The sequence below is a fragment of the Leopardus geoffroyi genome, chromosome B3, assembly GCF_018350155.1.
Source record: "Leopardus geoffroyi isolate Oge1 chromosome B3, O.geoffroyi_Oge1_pat1.0, whole genome shotgun sequence".
NCBI classification, from domain to species: Eukaryota; Metazoa; Chordata; class Mammalia; order Carnivora; family Felidae; genus Leopardus; species Leopardus geoffroyi.
In genome coordinates this window covers 15,117,502-15,135,880 of record NC_059337.1, presented here as the reverse complement: position 1 = coordinate 15,135,880, position 18,379 = coordinate 15,117,502, and the positions used below count along the sequence as shown (strand labels likewise).

The 18,379-nt window shown below is 41.4% G+C and overlaps 1 non-coding gene across 1 annotated transcript; it reads left to right on the top strand.

The window, feature by feature from the left end:
* The first annotated feature begins 17,172 nt into the window (after window positions 1-17,172).
* On the top strand, window positions 17,173-17,257 carry TRNAR-UCG. The gene has a single exon. It is a non-coding gene; the product is annotated as a tRNA-Arg (tRNA).
* The last annotated feature ends 1,122 nt before the right edge of the window (window positions 17,258-18,379 follow it).

Here is an 18,379-nt window from a genome sequence, read left to right as displayed (position 1 = left end):
AATGTACTAGCCATTGTTTGACCATCTAATTATGTAATTAAGAGATCCGAAGATTATCAACACATTTTCCCAACCTTGATTCTGAGGAGCCCTTATGAGCTGGCATTTTAAGCACTTGCTACTCAGCCACAAAGTGGCTTGCCAAAGAAATGTTTTGCCCATTTGACGTCATACATATCAATACTCTGGATGTGGCCAAGATACAAACCGAGGAATGTGTCTGGAATTGGCATTGCTTGGTTACACTTTCCTACGCTTATTGGGCAGATACAGACAGGCAGCTGCCCTCTTCTGGGTCGTCTGGTGAAACCGTTACAAGCGGTGTTACTACATAAAGGAATCAATGAAAATTGTCATGATTTTTGGTCCCAGCAGAGCTGCTACTATGTAAGATTTCACAAAATTCAGAATTTCCTTTTTTTTTTTTTTTTGAGTTGGTGTTTTCCAGATTTTTTTTTTTAATCTCAAGGCAGTTTTCTGTGTGGGGAAAAAAAAGGGATCACTTTAGAAAACACATTTTATAGTTAAAAACAAATTCTCATACAATATGCTGGGCAGGCAAAAGCAGTCCTGAGATCCTGTCCAATTCTTGCTCATCTCTCCTACAAGTACAAGTCAATCCTCCTGCACCACCTTCTCCTCAAATTTAAAGAGACAAGATTGGCTTCGAAAACCTTTATGATCTTCTCAAGATCAAACATTGTGTAATCCCAACTTAATTCTTGCTCAAATCGGAAAGCGCCTCAACAGATATTTGGCCCAGGTGCAGAGGTGATGTTGGTTGTCAGGGATGCCACAGGCAAAATCTTGGTGAAGTATTCAATCCAAAGGGTTTTGCTAAAGCTAAAGCTCTATGTCGCCATTGGATTATTTCCCCCTCTTTTCCACCACCAACATTCAACTTTCAACACACGCCCCAAATCTCTTCGCGACTCTCCATTCCCAGTGCGATCACCTTGGTCCAAGCTTCCCTCTCTCATTTGCACATGTCACCAGCCCCCTGCCTCCATGTTTGCCCCAATCCATTCTGTTCTCCACCCAGCATTCTGAACACTGTTTGTAAAATCAACATTAGATCACTCCTTCTTTTGGAACCCAATGCCTTCCTCTTACTCCTAGAATAAAATTCCAATTCCTTCCATGGACTTCAAGGCCCTACAGCCCTGCTTATCCCCCAGTTTCTTCTTAGTCCTCCCTCCTCTAGCCACATGTGTATACTTTTGGTCCTTGATCACGTGAACTCACCTCCTAGCTCTCTTATTCCATCATTCTCTCGCGCTGGACGTGTCCCTAGATTGAGCTGACATTGTCAGCCCCAATGTCAAGTCTTCAGAGAACTTTCTTGACCATCTCATCTAAAGGCTCCCCCTGCACACCTGGGTGTCTATCATATTACATTTTTTAGGCTCTTTATTGTTATGTGAAATCATCTTGTTTATTTGCCTGTTTTTTACCCTAGTACACAAGCTCTGTCAGGCCCCTGCTGGTCCCTTAGATGCTAAAAATACTGCCTGGAACATAACCAGGGCTCCACAAATAGCTGTCAAATCAGTGATGAAAATAATGAGGTGAGCTGGCATATGGTACACCTCACCAGCTCAGAGACAGGGAGAATTAGTCTCCCGGTGGCCCTTCGAGGGATTGGGACTGTGTTCTCCCTGGAATCATAAAGCAAAACTTGAAACACCAGGTGTCTCTTTCTCCTGAGATGAGTGAAGACTCCAGAAGTTACTGAGAGAGAGAGGTGGGGTTCAAGGAGACCTCCCTGAGGTCAACACACAAACCATTCAATGTCAGGATGGCTTTCTTGCTTCAAAGGAGGGAAAGTCCCAGGGACCAAGAAGATCTAGGCAGTGAGCATCAAGAGAAATCATGAGTTAGCCCTAAACATGATTCCAGCTTAGCCCTTAACTTCTGACCTCTGTCTCTCTCTCTTAGTCGTGGGTCCCTTGTCCATGACATGGAAATAATAACAACAGTGATTGTCACCCGAAGGGCTTATTGAAAAAACTAATCCAGTGTGTGTGAAAAGGCTCTGGTACATAGTATGCACTCAGAAAATCCTCATTTCCTTACTTTTGTGTAGGTGATTGCATCCATTAAGATGTTAAGATAGCAAGTAAACCCCTGAATAAAAGGGGTTGAAACAACAGCCACTCATTTTTCTCATCTGACACGAGACTGGAAGAGGTGGTCCCAGAGCCCAGTCACCACAACGGGGCTCGCACAAGATTGTCTCCACCTTCTCCATCCACATAGGTACAAAACCACCACCATGGCTTTGATCAGCTGACCTCTCAGAGCAAGTGCTGAACGATGAAGGCAGGTGAACATATTTCTTTTAGATCTTCTCTCGGGCTCTCTGGATCGGTCTCTCTCTCTCTTTTCTGGCAGTACCTTGGATATGTCTTTTTCTACGTCCGCTTTCCACCTCCCCACCTCCTCCACCCTCTGTGTGCCTTGGAGGTTGACCTTCCTGAACCTAGATAGCCTCCCTTGGTCTCTGCCCTTTAGTTGCATTTGGCTTCCTCCTCTTCTCCAGTTGGCTGCATACCTTGGCTGAAAGCCACGGCTCCGATTGGGTGGTCCTCTACCACAGTGACAACTAGTCTCTCTGGGTTCTGATAACCACTCTCCATGTGCCCTTTCGATCCTAGGGTGGTAATGTCCCTCTCTGATTCTAGCTCCACCACAGATCTCCTTAACCATCCCTTGCAAGTTTCCCTTAACCTGGCTCCGAACTTTGCAGTCACTTGATTAAATCCTCCTTAATGACCCTGTCTGAGTGAGCCATCTGTTTCCTGCTGGGACCCTGACTGGTACAGGAAGAAAAATGTTTCTCAGAAGCTGTCCAACACTCCCATCCCACTTCCTGCCTGTCCCAACCCGAAAGGAAGAAAGAGAGAAAGAAAGAGGGATAGGGGAAGGAAGGAAGGAAGGAAGGAAGGAAGGAAGGAAGGAAGGGAGGAAGGAAGGGAGGGAGGGAGGGAAGAAGGAAGGAAGGAAGGAAAGAAGGAAGGAGCAAGGGAGGGAGGGCGGGAGGCAGGGGGGAGGGGAGGAGGAAAGGAAGATTTCCTTCAGATCTCTCTCTAAGATAGAATCATGCAATGGAGCCTAGGAAACAAGTATCTGACATTTCCAAATAACCACCATTGGGTAGTTAGTGGTGGGCAATCAATAATGTCTTCCTTAGAGGTACCCCAACACTTTACCAAGAGAAGGAACGATGTTGATGGGCAGAGTAGGAGAGAAAAGTCAGATGGGTGGCCCACTGCTGGTTTTCTGAAAACCCACAGTAATTCTCATGGCTCATGGTTTGCCAGCAGTTACCATGGTTACGGGGGTGGTGGACAACAAGAATCCATTCCAGAGTGGGGCAAGGAGGACGGAGGGATGCCAGCCACCTGCCAGCAGACTCATGGAAACTCTCTCATGATGGCGAGAGGGGTCTTTGGCCAGGACAACGACAGACTTTTAGATCCTCCTAAGCCAGCCTTGCTTTTCACACTGAAACCCAAAAGAGAAGTGCATATTGTTGTGGTCATGTTGTGGTCGTGGCTGTTTTGCCCCAGGTCCTTCCCTTTGGGTCCTGACACAGACAAAACACAAAATTCTTTGTTCATTGAGGAAATTGCAATTACATACATAACACACAAATAATTCTTTTTTTTATTTTTTAATGTTTATTTATTTTAGAGAGAGAGAGTGAGCAGAGGAGGAGTAGAGAGAGAGGGAGACACAGAATGCCAAGCAGGCTCCAGGCTCTGAGCTGTCAGCACAGAGCCAGACACGGGGCTTGAACCCACAAACCATGAGATCATGACCTGAGCCCAAGTCGGACACTTAGCTGACTGAGCCACCCAGGCGCCCCAAATTCTCAATCAGCATGAGCTAACAAGACGGCTGACATCAATGGGGACCCCGTAGGGATATTTGGATGGTCATGTATTGGACTGGGTGTATGGTCCTAAATGCCTTTTTGCTTTCTGTCACACACAGCATCACATGTCCTTTCCGACTGGCCAGGATACAAAGTCACCCTGTTTTCTGCCTTAGTAAGTAGTTTGGTTCTTGTTTTGTGTGTGTGCATGTGCTTGTGTGTGTGTGTGTGTGTGTGTGTGTGTGTGTGTTGTTTGTTTATTAGTAAAGAATCCAGGCTCTTAGCCATAGGGAAATAAAGGGAAGAGATCTTAATAAAAAAAAAAAAAAAAAAAAAAAAGAATGTATTCAGGCATTTAACTCATGTTATTTATCCATCCCCTTGGATGTTGCATATAAACTTGTTTGCCCTGGTTTCTTCTTTGTTCATAAGCCTTTTATGACACCCACCAAGCTTGTTCAACACACACACTTTATTATATGTATTTGTCTTATTTATTGAGTGTATCCTACTAGAAAGCAAGAGCAGGGATTTTTGAGTGTTGTGTCCCCTGCCGTATCTCCAATACCTAGAATGATAGCTGGCACATAGCAGGTGTTCAATAAATACTCGTTGGCCGTAGGATTGTATTAGTACTGGCACGTGAATGAATGACGGAAGGTAACCTCTGACCTTGCCTGCTGTCTGGAGTTTAGACAATAGCTGGCTCATGACGTCACTCTACACTCTGCCCGACAACATGCTCAGACTGTCCAGTGAATGAGTAAGAGGCCTGGGGCTTTGGGGATGCCACCTGAAAATTCACACCAGTATGGGGTCCCTTGAGGCCCTGGGTGAAGAGATCTAGCCAGTAGCTTCTCTATTTTGGCCACTCTTAGTTGAGTGATGGCTGAGCAGGTGAACGTATAGCCATGTCCGGAGAGGGTGGTCCCGAACAGCCTTCTGGAGCATCACCTTCAACTAGCACAGAGGGTGTTGCTGCCCCTGGCGAGTTTCCGGGAGTGTCACACCATATTTGACAAATCCTCTAGGCTGACAGTTGGCCCTATTTTTTCCGGAAAAAAAGGGAACACTCCAAAGCCTAAGACAAGGTGCTAAACTTAGCAACAGCTGCCCGGTGCAAGAGTTGGGAGAGGAGGCCATGATGAGGAAGGAAACCTTCATTTCCTCCCTACCTGTGACCCCAAGAAGACCAGACAGATGTACAGAACACCTGCAGCTTCAGAGCCTCCGCCGGGTCCCACACTCACAGACTCACTACCCTGGTGGACAGACCATATTGTATCATTCCCAGATTGGAGGGCCAGTAGCCGATGTTCTCCTCCATAGAATCATCCTTCATGACTCTCACCCCCCAGTCCTTCTTTCTGGCCAATGCCACGGTCTGGGAGGTCTGCACATTGGTATAGCAGGGTTCACTTTGGTGAATCCCAAAGCGAGGCATTGAACGAGAGAATTCCAATCTCTCGGCACCAAAAACTAGCAGTAAATCTCGAATGTCTTTTTATCAGATCACACGCTCTAAAGATTGGTCTCACACTCAAAAAAAAAAAAAAAATATGAAGTAACCAGAGAATATTTGATTCGGTAGGTTACATGTGTCAACATTTGCAGTATTAGAAATTAAAATTGAGAAGTATTTCAAATGTTAATTTTAATTAATTCTAGGATAACCAAAATAAACCATCGCATGCTAACATAAATAACACATTTAATGAAAAATAATAATCGCAAAAAAAAAAAAAAAACCTGTGAGGAGAGTAGGCTTGTTTTACATTTTTATAAATCCATTCAAAGTTTGGCTTGATAAAAAAAACAGCTGGAGTCTCATGTCTGCTTCTGCATTTTATCTCATGTAATATCACACAGCTTGCAGCCTCTGGAAAGTTCCACTGTAAACTCACGAGAGAATAAAAATGAAAAAGGCAAAAACAACCTTCGTATTATTATGAGAGTCATTTTGACAATTCTCATCTATTTGTTCCCCTCCACATTGAGGCTCTGGCCCAAAGGACAGGGACTCTTCTTTGGGGGAAGACGAAAGAAATTCATTTTTCAAAGAGATCAGTCTCCTTCTTTTTTCCCCCGAAAGAAATAGATTATTTCCTCCTTGCTAGTTATAGTCATTTTGTCCAAATCAACCAAAGCGTTCTACATCGGTGGTTTGAGGAGTTTCCTAGGCAGTAAGCATAAAAATTCCATAAATGTACTCTAATAGAATATGCCAATATCCACTTACACCCTTATTTGAAACCAGTGGTTTTCGAACTTACTTTAACCATTGAGCACTTTATTTGAACGAAATCACATAAAAGCTCATAAAGACAATATAGGCAACGATGCTGTAGTGGAAATTGGCTCAGAGCCCCTGCTCAGCCTGCCCTGTGTCTGTGCCCCAGCACCTCCCCGCCCTGCGCCCCACCCCCACTCGCCCACTGCCACAGGACCCCCTGAGAGGGAATTTCAAGGATTCTCTGGGACAGCAGAGCACAATGCGAAAGCCAACGTGTCAGGCCATTGGACATCCCTCCTGGGTCACCTTACCTTATATTCCAGGCTGCCCCTCAAATTCTTGGCCCAATCCCAATGTCCCCTGTTCCAAATCCCAGATCCGAACCCATTTCGCTGATAAGCCAGGAGTATAAAAGAGTAATCCCAAGAAATAAAAATTAAAGCAATAATGAGGACATGTTATAGTCATCCTATTGGTAAAAGTTTTATTCTAACATATTAAATACTATAAAGGATAAGGAGACTTAGGAGTGCACTGTGCATGGGAGGGAAAATTGATGCAATTTTGGACAGAAATTGGGCACGATCTAGAGAAGCTGAAAATGCATCTTTCGTACAATCCAACACTTCTGCCCTGATCTATTCTGTTTAGAGAGACTAAAATGTGAACATAGAAGACCTACCCTAAGATATTTGTTACAGATTCGTTGTCATGGCAAACCAAAAAAAAAATGGAAAAGATTAATGTACACTAATAGAAGGAAAGAAAACTAAATTGAGCGTTATATGCTGACATACTATGGAACGGTTTTAATGAATGAATTCAATATATTATATACATATGATATATAATATATCTATCTATCAACAAAGGTACTTCTCAAATATATTAAGCTAAATGAAGGAGAAAACTACCACATGATACTTTTAGCACATAACACTTATATATGAGTTTAAATGCTAGGAAATCTTATTTTGGAGGTATTTATTAATATAGAAAAGCACCCAAAACAGCTGGAAGAATATGATGGTGGCTCTTTCTCATGGAGGCAAAGGCGGTTTGGGACTGGGCAGAGTATCGAAAGGACTGCTATTTTATCCGGGATGTTCTCTCTCTTTTTGATTGTGTGTGTGTGTGTGTGTGTGTGTAAATGCAAAAAAAAAAAAAAAAAAAAGATAAAATATTAACAGCTCTTAAATCTAGATCGTGATGACACATTGTTTGATTCTGATTCCGTATTTTTCAAGCCTCTGGAAGTTTCGAAAACTGAAAGCAGCCCACAGCAAGGGCAGTTAACCCTTTTTCGAATGCTTTGTCCTCGTGACAAAGGGCAACTTAATCCTCCAGGCTTAGAAAAGCTCAATACAGCCGGCAGGAGACAACACGAGGTGGTCCACCTTAAGCACCCACGCACTCAGCCCTTGTGCACTAGTGGATTCTACTCTCACCCCACCTCGCCCCACCCTGGAGCCAACCCGAATTCTTTCTAGCCTCTACAGCCTGGGTTTCCCAGCTCTAAAAAAAAAATGGTGCACGATGAGCGCATGTGTAGCCCTTCTGGAGTATCCATTCTTACCCATTTACCTAAACCCACAGAATCACAAGAGCATGCTCTATATCTGCCAAACCCCAAGTGAATAAACTATTTGCAAGCAGAGTTGCTGGTGACCAAGCTATTCATGGTAACCACAGGACCCAGAATTGGAGCCTTCTAAATCATAACAGGCTGGAGTCTACTCAGTGTTAGTGGTCAACATATTCCATCCTTGAAATGGGGGGGAGGGGTTGGGGGGGGGCGGCAATAGATACACCCACACTCTGAACTATGACGGGTCTCCCGGGAGTGTATGCAGACTGCAATACAATCAGAGGCTCCGAAGCGGGCTCTGCGTGCACAGCAACGAGCCCGGTGGAGACTCAAACTCACGAACCGTGAGATCATGACCGGAGCCAAAGTCAGGTGCTCAACCGACTGAGCCACCCAGGAGCACCCAACGAAAAGTCTTCTTAAGGATTGTGATTTTATTTATTTTTTTAACGTTTGTTTATTTTGGGGAGAGAGAGCGCGCGAACAGGAGAGGGGCAGAGAGAGGGAGACACAGAATGTGAAGCAGGCTCCAGGCTCTGAGCTGTCAGCACAGGGCCGGACGGGGCTTGAACTCCAGAACAGCAAGATCGTGACCTGAGCTGAAGTCTGATGCTTAACCGACTGAGCCACTCAGGTGCCCCAAGGGTTGTGATTTTAGAAATGACCCTACGTAAAGCAGTAATGCTGATACTTATTTCATTTTAAGAATTAATCAGAAGTCTTCAGCATGTAGCTAGAGTCATAAAAGTGGCCATTTCTTTTTTTTTTTTTAAGTTTATTAATTTTGAGAGAGAGAGAGAGCAGAGGAAGGGCAGAAGGAGACAGAGAGAGATAATCCCAAGCTGGTCCACGCAATTAAAGTGGAGCCTGACTCGGGGCTCGATCCCATGAACCGTAGGATCATGACCTGAGCTGCAACCAAGAGTCAGCTGCTCAGCCTGCTGAGCCAGCCAGGAGCCCCATAAAAGTACCCATTTCAAGCCCAGCACAAAGTATTTCTAAGGATTGTGATTTTAGCAAGGATACTATAAAAACCAATAATGCTGATACTTGCTTCACTTAAGAAGTAATCGGAGGTCTACAACAGGAGGCATTTGGGGAGCATGGATTCCCCATTCACTCCTCTGTTAAGGTGAGGAGGGGAGAAGGAATCTTCTTCCTTCACAGTGAGTCTGCTTCATGCTTCTCTCCTTGCTCTAACATGGAATTCACAGAGCTTCAAGGTGCAAGACCAAAACGCATGTCCTCAGCCTCCAAATAGCCACAGCCCAATTTTGTGAAAGTCCTCCGGGTCAGTCCTGATTTCCGAAATTATCTGCCTCGCCAACAAGAAAACCCACCTTTAAAAAATGAATTTCTCTTATTAAAGGAAAACAGAGTTGCAGTGAATATTCTTATGGCTAAGGTTTTGTGCGCACTCATGGTTCTTTATACTACTGGCCGTTCCCCCCAGAAAAAGAAGAAAGAAAGTGTCTGGGCGAAGAGAATTAGTTAAGTTCACACTAGCATTAAACAAGCAAAGACGTATAAAACGCTTAGTGGCAGCCTGGGAGCTAGCCGGTTCTCAACAAAACATAACAATCGGTTATGCAATCAGGCAGCCAAGATCGGGATTGCATACAATATTTTTAAGACGTGGGAAAAGAAAATAGAACGCCACTGAAACATGTTCACAGTATATTATAAGGTAAAAATAATCTTTTTCAAAATAGTATATGCCCTATGATTTCATTTGGTTTTTCATATATCGAACCGGTTACTTTGGCGAAGTAACATCGCAATTTTTATTTGATTCATTTTGTTACTACGTCTTCGAGAATCCATTGATTTTTTTAAAGACGGGAAAGTTTGTTCTCACAGGAGACACAGAAGGCAGGCCGGCTCTTAATGGAAAATCACGAAGCGTAACCGAAGCTGCCTTTCCCCCAAGCCTCCCCTGCCGTTGGAGCCTGATGATTTGGGGTAAGACAGGCCACACTTGGGTCTTTACTCTACTGCTGACCAGCAAAGGAACGGGGGCAAGATTCACAAGCTCCTTGGGTCAGTTTCCTCGCTTACCAAGTAGGAATCATGGGTATTGTCATACTTCCTAGGGTTTTGTAAGCGCTAAATGACACAATACACCTAAAGCACTTAGCATAATGTGCCCGATAGGGACAGAAGACTCAGCAAATGTCAGCTACTCTCACAATTATTTGCCAAGACCATGGAAAAATAATGAGCTACCTTCCTACTTTAAGAATATTAAAAACTTTAAATCAGACCACGCTTAGAATTTCTGTAGCCCTTCTACGGTTTCCTATTTATTCTAGAAAATTGGGGCATTTGGCAAATTTCCTATTTGGGATATTTTCTTTCATCAAACTTTTCTTTTAGCCTGAGGATTAGAGGTGAAGTTCAAAAGTTCACCAGGTCTATTTTTATCTTTAGTTGGTCGGATAGCTTTTCTCTAAGAAAAAACCTTCTGTGAAAAAAAATATGCAGAAAGATTATGACATTACTATCCTAAAATAGGCTCTACGGGCTGAATAGACAGGCCAGTTTATTTAAGAAAGATCTGTATCACAGAAATAGAAAATTACAGTGATTATTCTTAATGGTTTTTTTTTTTTGAGAAAAAAATGTCTGGATTCATCATTCCCATTTTTGTTTTTTTTATTTTTTTTAATGTTTATTTATTTTGAGAGAGAGAGAGAGAGAGAGAGCGCACTAGCAGAGGGGGAGAGGCAGAGAGAGAGAGGAAGGGAGAGAATCCCATGCAGGCTCTATGTTGTCAGCACAGAGCCCGATGCAGGGCTCTGTCCCACCAACCGTGAGATCCTGACCTGAGCCGAAATCAAGAGTCAGCTGGATGTTTAACCGACTGAGCCACCAGGCATTCCTTCTTTGTTTTTAACTTAGAAATCCACTAAACTACAGATAAGGCATCTTCAAAATAGTGTGTGTGTGTGTGTGTGTGTGTGTATGTGCGCGTGTGTATTGACTCTTACAAATAGAAGTACTGGGATACTTATTAGATGGAATGATACTGGAATAAAATCAGATGAAAAGTCAGTCTTATCCCAGAGACAATAGAAGACAGCCCAGGAAAGTGCCCTACCCTAAAACTGAATAATGAGGCCCGATAAATATCTATGTAGATGAAGAAATAGAACATTCTTGGCGGTTTTTATTTAAATATCATGCTCTGGGGTACCCATAGAAGCATTATTATCGCAAGACCATGCGTGTGATTATGGGATAGAGAACATGTGACCATTGGGCGTTGGCCACTGCCGTGCCTTAAGTCCTCCTAGTCATTGCTACATCTCTTGAGCTCCCGCAGCACTTAGCGAGTTACCTCCCTTTCTTCCTCAGACTTCCAGTGGTAAAATGTGGTAGAATGTCAGTAGACGTTTGGTCCTGGCCGCCCATTTCAATGCCACCTACGCTAGTTCAAGTTTTACTTTCGAACTGAATTATAATGATTTATTAAACGCCATGTCACAGTCTAAAGACCCTTCTCTACCTCCCTCCCAACTCTGCTGAGGAACAGGAGGTGGAGGCAGGAATACCGGGTTGGAACAAACCACTGCATTCATGTCAGCTGTAGAAGGAAGCCATTGACGCTGATGGCTGCCATGGCTCTCATAGCGTGAAGAAGAAAGGGCTGTAGGAACCAGCTGATTGTGGTTCACCTTGCTAGCCACACAAGGCAGTTTCCTTTGCCCGTGGCAGGGATTGGCAGGGAAAGAAAAGGGAACACACAAACTTAGCCTTTACCTCCTACCTGTGGAACATTATTATAATCTACACAAGAGTCCTCGGACTTTAATGAATTTTCCTATTCCCTAGACTTGTGTTACTTTTGTAAAAAAAAAAAAAATGTTTGTGAGGTTTGTTTGGAGAGAGAGAGCACACGCATGAGTGGGGGAGGGGCAGAGAGAGAGAAAGAGAGAATCCCAAACAAGTTCCACATTGTCAGCGGGCAGCCCAAAGTAGGGCTTGATCCCTCTATGAGACCACAACCTGAGCCAAAACCAAGAGTCAGATTCTCAACGGACTGAGTCACCCAGGCACCCCTTGTGTTACATTTAAATAACAGATGTCACAGCACTGCACTCAACAGCATGACACACGCGGTGGCCTCCCCTGATCATCTGATAGCGACTTCAGGGTGGTGACCGTGTCTCTTTCCCACTCTGAATCTAAGGCACGGCCTGACGCTCAGGAGATGATCCAAAAACCATGAATAAGCGAACAGCTGGGTTTTAGGCTAACACCCAGTTGAACTACATATACACTGACGCAGATACCTGCCATGTCGTCTGCCTCTCGGCCACATCGCTCATGCCTGTATCTCTGCCTAGAATCTTTGCTGCCTTCCTCTTGTCTCTAAGAAGAATCTCACCCTTCAAGGCCCCCGTTCAAAGTTCCATTTCCTTTGTGAAGATTTGGCTATGCCACTTTCCCAGTGTTGATCTGCCTGAATACGTGCCTATCACTTGTCCTTCAGTTTGGCATAAGTTGTTTTGTTTTTGTTTTTGTTTTGTTTCATTCATGTTCTTGTCTCTGGTCTTCTCAGTAAAAGAATGCATTCCCAAAGGATATAGGGAGACTGTAGCGCAGATCTGAGTAAGAGTCCCCAAACAACCAGAAATTCTACACACTGCTGATAAACAGGTAATTTACATGAGTCATTCAAATGGGTTCTAAATGTGACAGATTCCACAATACTTTGGAAAACCCTTTGGTGTTATCCACGAAAGCTAAATATGTGCATATCGTGTGACCCTAGCAATTAAACTTCTGGGTCTGTGTGCATCAGAAGTGTGCATATATGTTCTCCAAAACCTATCACCTAGAATGCTCTTTCGTCACAGCTAACACTCAACAATTATGCAATGTTTTCTACAGTAATATGTCTGCAAATGAAAAACAACTGGGTTTCTTTCATGTTTTAATCTTTTTAAGGTATATGGCTATTTAAAAGCAATTTTTACGGGCATCTGGATGGCTCAGTGGATGGAGTGTGTGACTCTTGATCTCGGGGTTGTGGGTTCAAGTCCCGCGTTGGGTGTAGAGATTACTTAAAAATCTTTAAAAAGAAACCATTTTTGAGAAAAACATTAGATTTTAAAAATTAAGACCATATTGGGGCACCTGGGTGGTTAGTTGGTGAAGCATCTGACTTTGGCTCAGCTCATGATCTCGTGGTTCGTGGGTTCAAGCCCCGCGTCTGGTTCTCCCCTGCCAGTGTGGAGTCCGCTTCAGATCCTCTGGCCCCCTCACTGCCCCTTCCCTCCTTGTGTGCACTCTCTCCCCCCCCTCTCTCTCTTTCTCAAAAATAAATAAACATATAAAATGAAAAACAAAATGTATGACACACAGAGAACAAGGGGTATATGAATGGAAATGTATTAGTACAAGATTCTTCCACTATATACATAAAGTGGTACAATATTATTTAAAGCCCATCTGTGATAAGACAATGTTATATACTGTAAACTCTATAGCAACCCCTTAAAAGTAAAATAAAGCAAAACAAAAACTAATAAATAAATAATGAAGAAAAAATGGAATCATAGCAAGCCAGTACAAAAGAAAAAGAAAAAAGGAAAAGCATAACACAAATAGCCCAACTGTAGGTTAAACTACAACAATTTGATAATTGCACCGGTTTAAACACATCAAATAAAAGGCAAATTTGGTCGAATCTGATTAAACTATGCAAGACTCAACCATACGCTAACTCCAAGAGAGATCATTTAAATATAAAAACAGGGGCGCCTGGGTGGCGCAGTCGGTTAAGCGTCCGACTTCAGCCAGGTCACGATCTCGCTGTCCGTGAGTTCGAGCCCCGCGTCGGGCTCTGGGCTGATGGCTCAGAGCCTGGAGCCTGATTCCGATTCTGCGTCTCCCTCTCTCTCTGCCCCTCCCCCGTTCATGCTCTGTCTCTCTCTGTCCCAAAAATAAATAAAGGTTGAAAAAAAAAAAATAAAATAAATAAATAAATAAATATAAAAACAATAACACATTAAACATGCAAGAGTGGGAAAAGATATATATGCAAATACTAACCCAAAGGAAATTGAGTGGATATGGTATTATCAGACAAAGTAAATAGAACAATAAATATTACCAAAATAAAGGATATTGTTTAAAGGGGATATTTTATAATGATAATTCATCGAGGAGACAAAGCAATTCTTTATGTGTATGCACTCATTAACTGAGCTTCGAAATACATGAGGCAAAACTGATAGATCTAAAAGGAAAAATGAGCAAATCCACACTTAAGTTTGAAATTTCCACATTCTTCTTTCAGTAATTGATAGAACGATTAGATAGAAAACCAGTAAGAATTTAGAAGACTTGGATAACACTATCAATCAACCTGACCTTTATAGGCATTTATAGAACATTTTCCAGCAACAGCAGAAAACACATTCTTTTCAAGTGTATACAGACATATACCAAAACAGACAATATTCTGAACCATATAAGATGACTCAATAATTTTAACAGAACTGAAACAAAAAGTGTGTTCTCTGACCACAACAGAATTAAAATTAGAGAGTGAAAACAAAAAGACGTCTGCAAAATCTGAAAATATTTGGAAATTCAGCAATGCACTTCTAAGTGTCCAAGTGTCAAAGAAGAAATTACAAGGGAAATTAGAAAAAAAAATTAACTTGATAAAAATGAAAGCAAAATATATCAAAATTTGTGTGCTATCACTAAAAAATCGTGTGCGTCTGGAGGGATATTTATTAGAATTAAGTGCTTATATTAAAGAAGAAAAAGAAAGCAAGTCCCTGACTCACATTTTAATCCACTGAAACTAGAAAAAGATTAGGTTAAAGCCACAAATGAAGAAATGAAATGATAAAGATAAGAACGAGAACTACAAAATGGAAAACAGGAAAACTGTTTTAAAAGTCAGTGTTCTTGAAAACAACAGCCCTAGCTAACCTAAACAGGAAGAAAGAGAGAATACACAAATTACTCTTATCAAGAGCGAAAGAGTGGACCTCACTACAGATGCTTCAGATTTTACAAGGTTAGCAAAAGAATATTATGAACAACTTTATACCAAGACATTCAACAATTTAGATAATATGGACAAATCCCTTGAAAGATACAAACCATCAAAATTTGCTCATTCAAGAAGAATTAGCTAATGCCAATAGCCTTACATCTATTTTAAAATTTTACCTTATGGTTATAAAACCTTCACACAAAGAAATATCCAGAGCCAGATGGCTTCACTGGTGAATTCTACCAAACAATTAAGGAATGAATAATAGCAGTTTACATAAACTCCTCCAGAAATCAAAGAAGGAGGAAACTCATTCCAACTTATTTTATGAGACCTTGGTTTGGCCATTACTATGAAATCTAGACAAAATTTACAAGAAAAATTACTTGCAAACCAGTATCCCTCATGAACATGAACACACACTTAAAAATTTTTTTGAAATCAAATCCAAAAATATGTAAGTAGGGTATTACATCATGACAAAGTGGAGTTGATCCCAAGAATGCAAAATTGGTTTAACATCTGCGAATCAAACAATATAGTTCACCATATTAACAGACTAACAACAACTACAAACTGATTACTTTAAGAGAGGACAAAAAAGCATTTGACAAAATCCAACATCTATTCATCACATGGTAAACTTCCTCGACCTGAGAAAAGGAATCTAAAAATCAAAAGAAAAAACAAAACTACAACACCATACTTATTGGTGAAAGACTGAAAGCTTTCCCCTACAGCAAAGGAATGAGATCGGATATCTGCCCCCAATACTCATAATTCAACATTCCACTAGAGGTCCTAGCTAGTGTAATAAGGCAAGAAAAAAATAAATAAAAAGCATATATATTGAAAAACAAGAAGCAAAATTTTCTTCATTCACAAACAACATGATCACCTAGGTAAAATATCCTAAGAAATCTATGTTTTTAAAAGCTACTATAATAAAAGTGAATTTCATAAAGTTTATAGGTTTAAGGCCAATGTCTTAAAAAATTAATTATATTCCCATATATTAGGAATAAACAATTGTAAATAGAAATATAAAAGTTGTAATATTTGCAACAACATTAAAAACATAAGTTACTTTGGACACATTTAACAAAATATGTGCAAAGCACCACTGAGAGAAATTAAATAATACTTAAATAAATGAAGCAAAACACCATGTTCATATGTTCAGTATTGTGAAGATACCAATTACCCCTAAATTGATACATATGTTCAATGAAATTCTAATCAAAATATAAGAAGGAATTTTTGTAGGAATAAACAAATGATTCTAAAATTTATATAGAAATCCAAAGGACCCAAAATACCCGATTCTGATAAAAAAGAATAAATTTGGAAAACTTACAGTTTCTTTTTCAGACCTATTAGAAAGCTACAATAATCATAAAAGCATGGTATTGGCATGAGGTTAAAAACTAGTACAATGGAATAGAACTGAGCGTCCCGAAACAAACCCAGACGCATAAAACAAATGAATTTTCAAGAGAGATGCCAAGACAATTCAATGGGAAAAGGATAATATTCCCAACACAGGCATTTTAACAATTGCACAGCCTTACCTGAAAAATGAATTTCGATGCTTATCTCATCATCAACAAAATTAACTAAAGTGAGGGTGCCTGGGTGGCTCAGTAGGTTAAGCATCTGACTGTTGATTTTGGCTCAGTGCATGATCCCACGGTTTGTGGGATCGAACCAACAACCGACTGTGCTCTGAGCATAGATCCTGCTTGGGATTCTCTCTCCCTCTCTCTCCGCCCCTCCCCTGCTCGTGCATGCATGCTTTCTCTCTCCCTCAAAATAAATAAATAAACATTTTTTAAGTGAAATAAAGAAGATAATAGTAGACCTAATATAATGGCTAAAACTGTTAAACTTCCAGAAGAAAATATAAGAGAAAATCTGTGACATTTGCCAAAAATATGTTTGCCCAAATGAATTTTTTGGATAGGACAGAGACATTAACTATTCTTTAAAATTTTTTTTAATGTTTATTTTTGAGAGAGAGAGAAAGAGAGACAGAGCATGAGCAGGTGAGGGGCAGAAAGAGAGAGAGAGAGAGAGAGGCACAGAATCTGATGCAGGCTCCAGAGCTCTGAGCTGTCAGCACAGAGCCCGACACGGGGCTCCAACTCACAGACTGCGAGATCATGACTTGAGCCGAAGTCGGATGCTTAACCGACTGAGCCACCCAGGCACCCCAGAGAGACATTAACTATTAAAAATATATACAGGGTGCCTGGGTGGCTCAGTCGGTTAAGCATCCGACTTCGGCTCAGGTCATGATCTCGCAGTCTGTGGGCTCGAGCCCCACATGGGGCTCTGTGCTGCCAGCTCAGCGCCCAGAGTCTGCTTCTGATTCTGTGTGTGTGTGTCTCTCTCTGCCCCTCGGCCGCTCACACTCTGTCTTGCTCAAAAATAAATAAACGTTTTGGGGCGCCTGGGTGGCTCAGTCGGTTGAGCGTCTGACTTCGGCTCAGGTCATGATCTCGCGGTCCGTGGGTTCAAGCCCCGCGTCAGGCTCTGTGCTGACTGCTCAGAGCCTGGAGCCTGTTTCAGATTCTGTGTCTCCCTCTCTCTCTGACCCTCCCCCGTTCATGCTCTGTCTCTCTCTGTCTCAAAAATAAATAAACATTAAAAAAAAATTTAAAAACAAATAAATAAATAAACGTTAAAAAAATTTTTAAATAAAAAAAACACATACGAATTAGATTTCATCAAATATTTTTAATTGTTCTCTTCGAGAGACTCTTAAAAAATGAGAAAGAAAACTATAAAACGAGGGTAAAATGTGTCCAAAAGATCTCTGTGAAAAAGAGCTTTTATCCAAAACATAGAAGAGGACAAACAACCTAATGTGTAAAGTACACAGAAAGCAACAGAAGAAGATACCTGAAAGACCAAAAACAACTACATGCAAAGGTATTCAACATCATTAGTCATCAGGGAAATGCAAATCAAAATCACAAGGAGTTTCTACTACAAACTCATTATAATGGCTAAAATTAAAAAGACTAATGCTATCAAGTGTTGGCAAATGTGTGAAACTGGAATTATCTTTTGTGCCCCTAGTGGCGTGTTAAATGGGACAGCCACTTTGGAAACAAGCTTGGGATGTTCTTGCAAAGTTACGTACACATCTACCCTGTGACCCAACAATGAAAAAGAAAAAACTACTGATACACAGAGCATCACGAATTAATCTCAAAAGCATTATAATGTACCGAGTGGAAAAGGCCAAACACAAAATACCATGTAACATATAATTCCATTTATATGAAGGTTTAGAACAGGCAAAACTACAGTGATTGAAAATATATGTTAGTGGTTGTCACAGGCCAGAAAGGGACAGAATAACGAGCAGGAGAGAATCATGTGGGAGAGAATCACGTGGGAGAGTGATATCATGGAAATGCTACATCATGATAGTGATGACCACACAACCATCTGCATTTGTCAAAACTCATCACAGTGTCTCTTAAAATTGGTGACCTTTGTTGTATGTAAATTATACCTCAGTGAAGTTGAGTAAAAAGTCTTCAAAGAGAAAAACTGTAAATATACGTGTATGTAAACCCATACACACATGCACACACCACACAGTATTACCCATGGATATACTTTTTGAATGAAACCTTTACATCC